Below are 6,000 nucleotides of genomic sequence, written 5' to 3'. Positions count from 1 at the left end.
CCCAAATGCTGTCTAACAAACACTTATCGCGCTAAGCCCGTAACACACTATCGAAGACTGCTGACACACGATGCAACAACAAATTGTACCAGTTGTTACGTCTCATACGTTGGAGCAGAGAATTTACGTGTTTTGTCGACACTCACTGGGCAATTGGAAAATTCACAAGCATTTCGAATGCAATGTTTCCCCACGCTTTCGCTCATTTCACGGTTCCGTTGAAGATGTTCTTCACCACCTGACACAGAAAAGGGAATGCAGTCGGTAGGATATTTTTAATTCTTTTGCTTCTAAGGGAGTTAGTTGTCTAGTAAGTTCCTCTTATGGCATGCAATAGACAACCAGAACAGCTACAGGAGAGGGTCAGTTTTGTTGTCAGCGGTAGTTGCATTATCACAAACGCAGAGTAATTCCATTGGCGTCGCATGAAAACGAATACCTGCCGAAACCCGGGATCGAACCAGGGACCTTTAGATCTTCAGTCTAACGCTCTCCCAACTGAGCTATTTCGGCTGACGTCGAAGGTTGCCATTTGCATGTGTTCGTTAATTTGTGCCTCGTTGCCAATTTCACAGTCACCTTCGTCTGATAAGACATAGGGACGCTGAAGGGCGAGCAGCCGATGCAGTGAAGTTCCACACACATTTCTTCAGCTTCCGTCATCGTAACAAGCAAACATGTCGACTCGATTCGTGTGATATTGAATTCGCTGACTTGACGTGACGCCACGCTGACGCTAGAAAACACGTGCTATATCGATGCCAGGGGCAACTCGTGTGCAGAGAACGAGACACAAGAAGGAGTGAGCCTCTCCACCATATGAGAGGCAGTATCTAGCAGATACACACGGTAAAACATTCGACTTGCGTTAGCTCATAAATTGCTACACGTCATCGTCTGCAAGCTAAAATGGACACATCTGCACTGCCCAGTGAGGCGACACTTGTACTAACACCTGGTGGACGGCTGTGAGACTAGGAGATGAGCTGCGGCTTCTGGGGGCGACTGTAACGCTGCGCCCTCGATCAAATAACACTGCACATTGCTGGTGACCCACGTGTTTAGTAGTGACGCAACTGCTAGGATGCAGCTCAACGGCCGCCTTTTGAGAGCGAGAAAATTTTCGCAGTCGGCAGGACTCGAACCTACGCTCCCAGAGGGAATCTGATTTCAAGTCAGACGCCTTAACCACTCGGCCACGACTGCCGGTGGCGGAAGCGACTCCCGACAAGTGAAGCCGCCATCTTTAGAAGCAATCTGATGGCAGAAAACGGCGTGGCCTCACTCTTTGCTGTAGGGTTTCCATTAGCCGTTACGAAAGTGTACTAATTTCCCACTGACTTATGGCTCCAATGGCGACTTCACCGACTTCCCACTGACGCACCGCTGACGCTAGTTTTCTGTCGTCTTAAAACGATGGACATACCTCCAAGCAGCTGCGAGATCTTAAGAAAAGAAAAAAAAAAAACGCTGCACCACTGCTTTTGCCGCACTCGAATGATTGAAATTGCGATTCATAAAAAGAAAATGAAATGTCCGCTCTGTCCAACACTTTCGAGCACATCTGTGTACTCACCATCTCAGCGACGGCTTTCTGCAGTCCCAGCGTCAGTGCGAGGTGAACCGAAAGGCACAGTAAGTAGCTGTCGTCGCGAAAACTCAGTATTCTTAAAACGGAAATTTTCGTCTTGTTGAGAATGGCATCACTGGTTGCACCCGCATTCGCCCACGCATGTCACATGTGTGCGAAAACGTTTGCTCCTCTTTACGCAAAATCGCACGCAGCCGGTAGGATTCGAACCTACGCTCCCAGAGGGAATCTGATTTCGAGTCAGACGCCTTAACCACTCGGCCACGACTGCCGTTAGCGCGGTGTTCTCTCGACACATGCAACTGCTACCGTTTAAAACACTGTGGTGTCAGAAAACGGCGTAGCTGCATTATTTTCCGTAGCGTTTCCACCGCTACCAGACGAATCGCTACCAAAGTATTAAAATTTCCGCCCGGACAGGGACTTGAACCCTGGACCCTTAGGTTAAAAGCCTAATGCTCTACCGACTGAGCTATCCGGGCTCACACAAGGCTGCAAAACCTCCCACGATGCACAACTATACATTGACTCATGTCCTTTACTGTTGTTCAATCGCTGCATGGGGCCGTTACTAATAAAACGTCGCCCAAATGCTGTCTACAAACTTATCGCGCTAAGCCCGTAACACACTATCGAAGACTGCTGACACACGATGCAACAACAAATTGTACCAGTTGTTACGTCTCATACGTTGGAGCAGAGAATTTACGTGTTTTGTCGACACTCACTGGGCAATTGGAAAATTCACAAGCATTTCGAATGCAATGTTTCCCACGCTTTCGCTCATTTCACGGTTCCGTTGAAGATGTTCTTCACCACCTGACACAGAAAAGGGAATGCAGTCGGTAGGATATTTTTAATTCTTTTGCTTCTAAGGGAGTTAGTTGTCTAGTAAGTTCCTCTTATGGCATGCAATAGACAACCAGAACAGCTACAGGAGAGGGTCAGTTTTGTTGTCAGCGGTAGTTGCATTATCACAAACGCAGAGTAATTCCATTGGCGTCGCATGAAAACGAATACCTGCCGAAACCCGGGATCGAACCAGGGACCTTTAGATCTTCAGTCTAACGCTCTCCCAACTGAGCTATTTCGGCTGACGTCGAAGGTTGCCATTTGCATGTGTTCGTTAATTTGTGCCTCGTTGCCAATTTCACAGTCACCTTCGTCTGATAAGACATAGGGACGCTGAAGGGCGAGCAGCCGATGCAGTGAAGTTCCACACACATTTCTTCAGCTTCCGTCATCGTAACAAGCAAACATGTCGACTCGATTCGTGTGATATTGAATTCGCTGACTTGACGTGACGCCACGCTGACGCTAGAAAACACGTGCTATATCGATGCCAGGGGCAACTCGTGTGCAGAGAACGAGACACAAGAAGGAGTGAGCCTCTCCACCATATGAGAGGCAGTATCTAGCAGATACACACGGTAAAACATTCGACTTGCGTTAGCTCATAAATTGCTACACGTCATCGTCTGCAAGCTAAAATGGACACATCTGCACTGCCCAGTGAGGCGACACTTGTACTAACACCTGGTGGACGGCTGTGAGACTAGGAGATGAGCTGCGGCTTCTGGGGGCGACTGTAACGCTGCGCCCTCGATCAAATAACACTGCACATTGCTGGTGACCCACGTGTTTAGTAGTGACGCAACTGCTAGGATGCAGCTCAACGGCCGCCTTTTGAGAGCGAGAAAATTTTCGCAGTCGGCAGGACTCGAACCTACGCTCCCAGAGGGAATCTGATTTCAAGTCAGACGCCTTAACCACTCGGCCACGACTGCCGGTGGCGGAAGCGACTCCCGACAAGTGAAGCCGCCATCTTTAGAAGCAATCTGATGGCAGAAAACGGCGTGGCCTCACTCTTTGCTGTAGGGTTTCCATTAGCCGTTACGAAAGTGTACTAATTTCCCACTGACTTATGGCTCCAATGGCGACTTCACCGACTTCCCACTGACGCACCGCTGACGCTAGTTTTCTGTCGTCTTAAAACGATGGACATACCTCCAAGCAGCTGCGAGATCTTAAGAAAAGAAAAAAAAAAACGCTGCACCACTGCTTTTGCCGCACTCGAATGATTGAAATTGCGATTCATAAAAAGAAAATGAAATGTCCGCTCTGTCCAACACTTTCGAGCACATCTGTGTACTCACCATCTCAGCGACGGCTTTCTGCAGTCCCAGCGTCAGTGCGAGGTGAACCGAAAGGCACAGTAAGTAGCTGTCGTCGCGAAAACTCAGTATTCTTAAAACGGAAATTTTCGTCTTGTTGAGAATGGCATCACTGGTTGCACCCGCATTCGCCCACGCATGTCACATGTGTGCGAAAACGTTTGCTCCTCTTTACGCAAAATCGCACGCAGCCGGTAGGATTCGAACCTACGCTCCCAGAGGGAATCTGATTTCGAGTCAGACGCCTTAACCACTCGGCCACGACTGCCGTTAGCGCGGTGTTCTCTCGACACATGCAACTGCTACCGTTTAAAACACTGTGGTGTCAGAAAACGGCGTAGCTGCATTATTTTCCGTAGCGTTTCCACCGCTACCAGACGAATCGCTACCAAAGTATTAAAATTTCCGCCCGGACAGGGACTTGAACCCTGGACCCTTAGGTTAAAAGCCTAATGCTCTACCGACTGAGCTATCCGGGCTCACACAAGGCTGCAAAACCTCCCACGATGCACAACTATACATTGACTCATGTCCTTTACTGTTGTTCAATCGCTGCATGGGGCCGTTACTAATAAAACGTCGCCCAAATGCTGTCTACAAACTTATCGCGCTAAGCCCGTAACACACTATCGAAGACTGCTGACACACGATGCAACAACAAATTGTACCAGTTGTTACGTCTCATACGTTGGAGCAGAGAATTTACGTGTTTTGTCGACACTCACTGGGCAATTGGAAAATTCACAAGCATTTCGAATGCAATGTTTCCCACGCTTTCGCTCATTTCACGGTTCCGTTGAAGATGTTCTTCACCACCTGACACAGAAAAGGGAATGCAGTCGGTAGGATATTTTTAATTCTTTTGCTTCTAAGGGAGTTAGTTGTCTAGTAAGTTCCTCTTATGGCATGCAATAGACAACCAGAACAGCTACAGGAGAGGGTCAGTTTTGTTGTCAGCGGTAGTTGCATTATCACAAACGCAGAGTAATTCCATTGGCGTCGCATGAAAACGAATACCTGCCGAAACCCGGGATCGAACCAGGGACCTTTAGATCTTCAGTCTAACGCTCTCCCAACTGAGCTATTTCGGCTGACGTCGAAGGTTGCCATTTGCATGTGTTCGTTAATTTGTGCCTCGTTGCCAATTTCACAGTCACCTTCGTCTGATAAGACATAGGGACGCTGAAGGGCGAGCAGCCGATGCAGTGAAGTTCCACACACATTTCTTCAGCTTCCGTCATCGTAACAAGCAAACATGTCGACTCGATTCGTGTGATATTGAATTCGCTGACTTGACGTGACGCCACGCTGACGCTAGAAAACACGTGCTATATCGATGCCAGGGGCAACTCGTGTGCAGAGAACGAGACACAAGAAGGAGTGAGCCTCTCCACCATATGAGAGGCAGTATCTAGCAGATACACACGGTAAAACATTCGACTTGCGTTAGCTCATAAATTGCTACACGTCATCGTCTGCAAGCTAAAATGGACACATCTGCACTGCCCAGTGAGGCGACACTTGTACTAACACCTGGTGGACGGCTGTGAGACTAGGAGATGAGCTGCGGCTTCTGGGGGCGACTGTAACGCTGCGCCCTCGATCAAATAACACTGCACATTGCTGGTGACCCACGTGTTTAGTAGTGACGCAACTGCTAGGATGCAGCTCAACGGCCGCCTTTTGAGAGCGAGAAAATTTTCGCAGTCGGCAGGACTCGAACCTACGCTCCCAGAGGGAATCTGATTTCAAGTCAGACGCCTTAACCACTCGGCCACGACTGCCGGTGGCGGAAGCGACTCCCGACAAGTGAAGCCGCCATCTTTAGAAGCAATCTGATGGCAGAAAACGGCGTGGCCTCACTCTTTGCTGTAGGGTTTCCATTAGCCGTTACGAAAGTGTACTAATTTCCCACTGACTTATGGCTCCAATGGCGACTTCACCGACTTCCCACTGACGCACCGCTGACGCTAGTTTTCTGTCGTCTTAAAACGATGGACATACCTCCAAGCAGCTGCGAGATCTTAAGAAAAGAAAAAAAAAACGCTGCACCACTGCTTTTGCCGCACTCGAATGATTGAAATTGCGATTCATAAAAAGAAAATGAAATGTCCGCTCTGTCCAACACTTTCGAGCACATCTGTGTACTCACCATCTCAGCGACGGCTTTCTGCAGTCCCAGCGTCAGTGCGAGGTGAACCGAAAGGCACAGTAAGTAGCTGTCGTCGCGAAAAC

The 6,000-nt window shown here is 48.8% G+C and overlaps 10 non-coding genes across 10 annotated transcripts; all 10 read right to left on the bottom strand.

Annotated features, from left to right (window-relative positions):
• Positions 1-440: 440 nt before the first annotated feature.
• On the bottom strand, positions 441-513 carry Trnaf-gaa (transfer RNA phenylalanine (anticodon GAA)). The gene has a single exon. It is a non-coding gene; the product is annotated as a tRNA-Phe (tRNA).
• Positions 514-1,124: 611 nt separating this feature from the next.
• Trnas-uga (transfer RNA serine (anticodon UGA)) lies at positions 1,125-1,206 on the bottom strand. Its single transcript has one exon. It is a non-coding gene; the product is annotated as a tRNA-Ser (tRNA).
• A 574-nt stretch (positions 1,207-1,780) lies between these two features.
• On the bottom strand, positions 1,781-1,862 carry Trnas-cga (transfer RNA serine (anticodon CGA)). Its single transcript has one exon. It is a non-coding gene; the product is annotated as a tRNA-Ser (tRNA).
• Positions 1,863-2,000: 138 nt separating this feature from the next.
• Trnak-uuu (transfer RNA lysine (anticodon UUU)) lies at positions 2,001-2,073 on the bottom strand. Its single transcript has one exon. It is a non-coding gene; the product is annotated as a tRNA-Lys (tRNA).
• A 539-nt stretch (positions 2,074-2,612) lies between these two features.
• Positions 2,613-2,685, bottom strand: Trnaf-gaa (transfer RNA phenylalanine (anticodon GAA)). Its single transcript has one exon. It is a non-coding gene; the product is annotated as a tRNA-Phe (tRNA).
• A 611-nt stretch (positions 2,686-3,296) lies between these two features.
• Positions 3,297-3,378, bottom strand: Trnas-uga (transfer RNA serine (anticodon UGA)). Its single transcript has one exon. It is a non-coding gene; the product is annotated as a tRNA-Ser (tRNA).
• Positions 3,379-3,951: 573 nt separating this feature from the next.
• Positions 3,952-4,033, bottom strand: Trnas-cga (transfer RNA serine (anticodon CGA)). The gene has a single exon. It is a non-coding gene; the product is annotated as a tRNA-Ser (tRNA).
• Positions 4,034-4,171: 138 nt separating this feature from the next.
• On the bottom strand, positions 4,172-4,244 carry Trnak-uuu (transfer RNA lysine (anticodon UUU)). Its single transcript has one exon. It is a non-coding gene; the product is annotated as a tRNA-Lys (tRNA).
• A 539-nt stretch (positions 4,245-4,783) lies between these two features.
• On the bottom strand, positions 4,784-4,856 carry Trnaf-gaa (transfer RNA phenylalanine (anticodon GAA)). The gene has a single exon. It is a non-coding gene; the product is annotated as a tRNA-Phe (tRNA).
• A 611-nt stretch (positions 4,857-5,467) lies between these two features.
• On the bottom strand, positions 5,468-5,549 carry Trnas-uga (transfer RNA serine (anticodon UGA)). The gene has a single exon. It is a non-coding gene; the product is annotated as a tRNA-Ser (tRNA).
• Between the last annotated feature and the right edge of the window lie 451 nt (positions 5,550-6,000).

The sequence above is a fragment of the Schistocerca cancellata genome, unplaced genomic scaffold, assembly GCF_023864275.1.
Source record: "Schistocerca cancellata isolate TAMUIC-IGC-003103 unplaced genomic scaffold, iqSchCanc2.1 HiC_scaffold_594, whole genome shotgun sequence".
In the NCBI taxonomy this organism is placed as follows: Eukaryota; Metazoa; Arthropoda; class Insecta; order Orthoptera; family Acrididae; genus Schistocerca; species Schistocerca cancellata.
The sequence above is the reverse complement of the archived record's forward strand: the minus strand, read 5'-3'. Positions and strand labels throughout refer to the sequence as shown.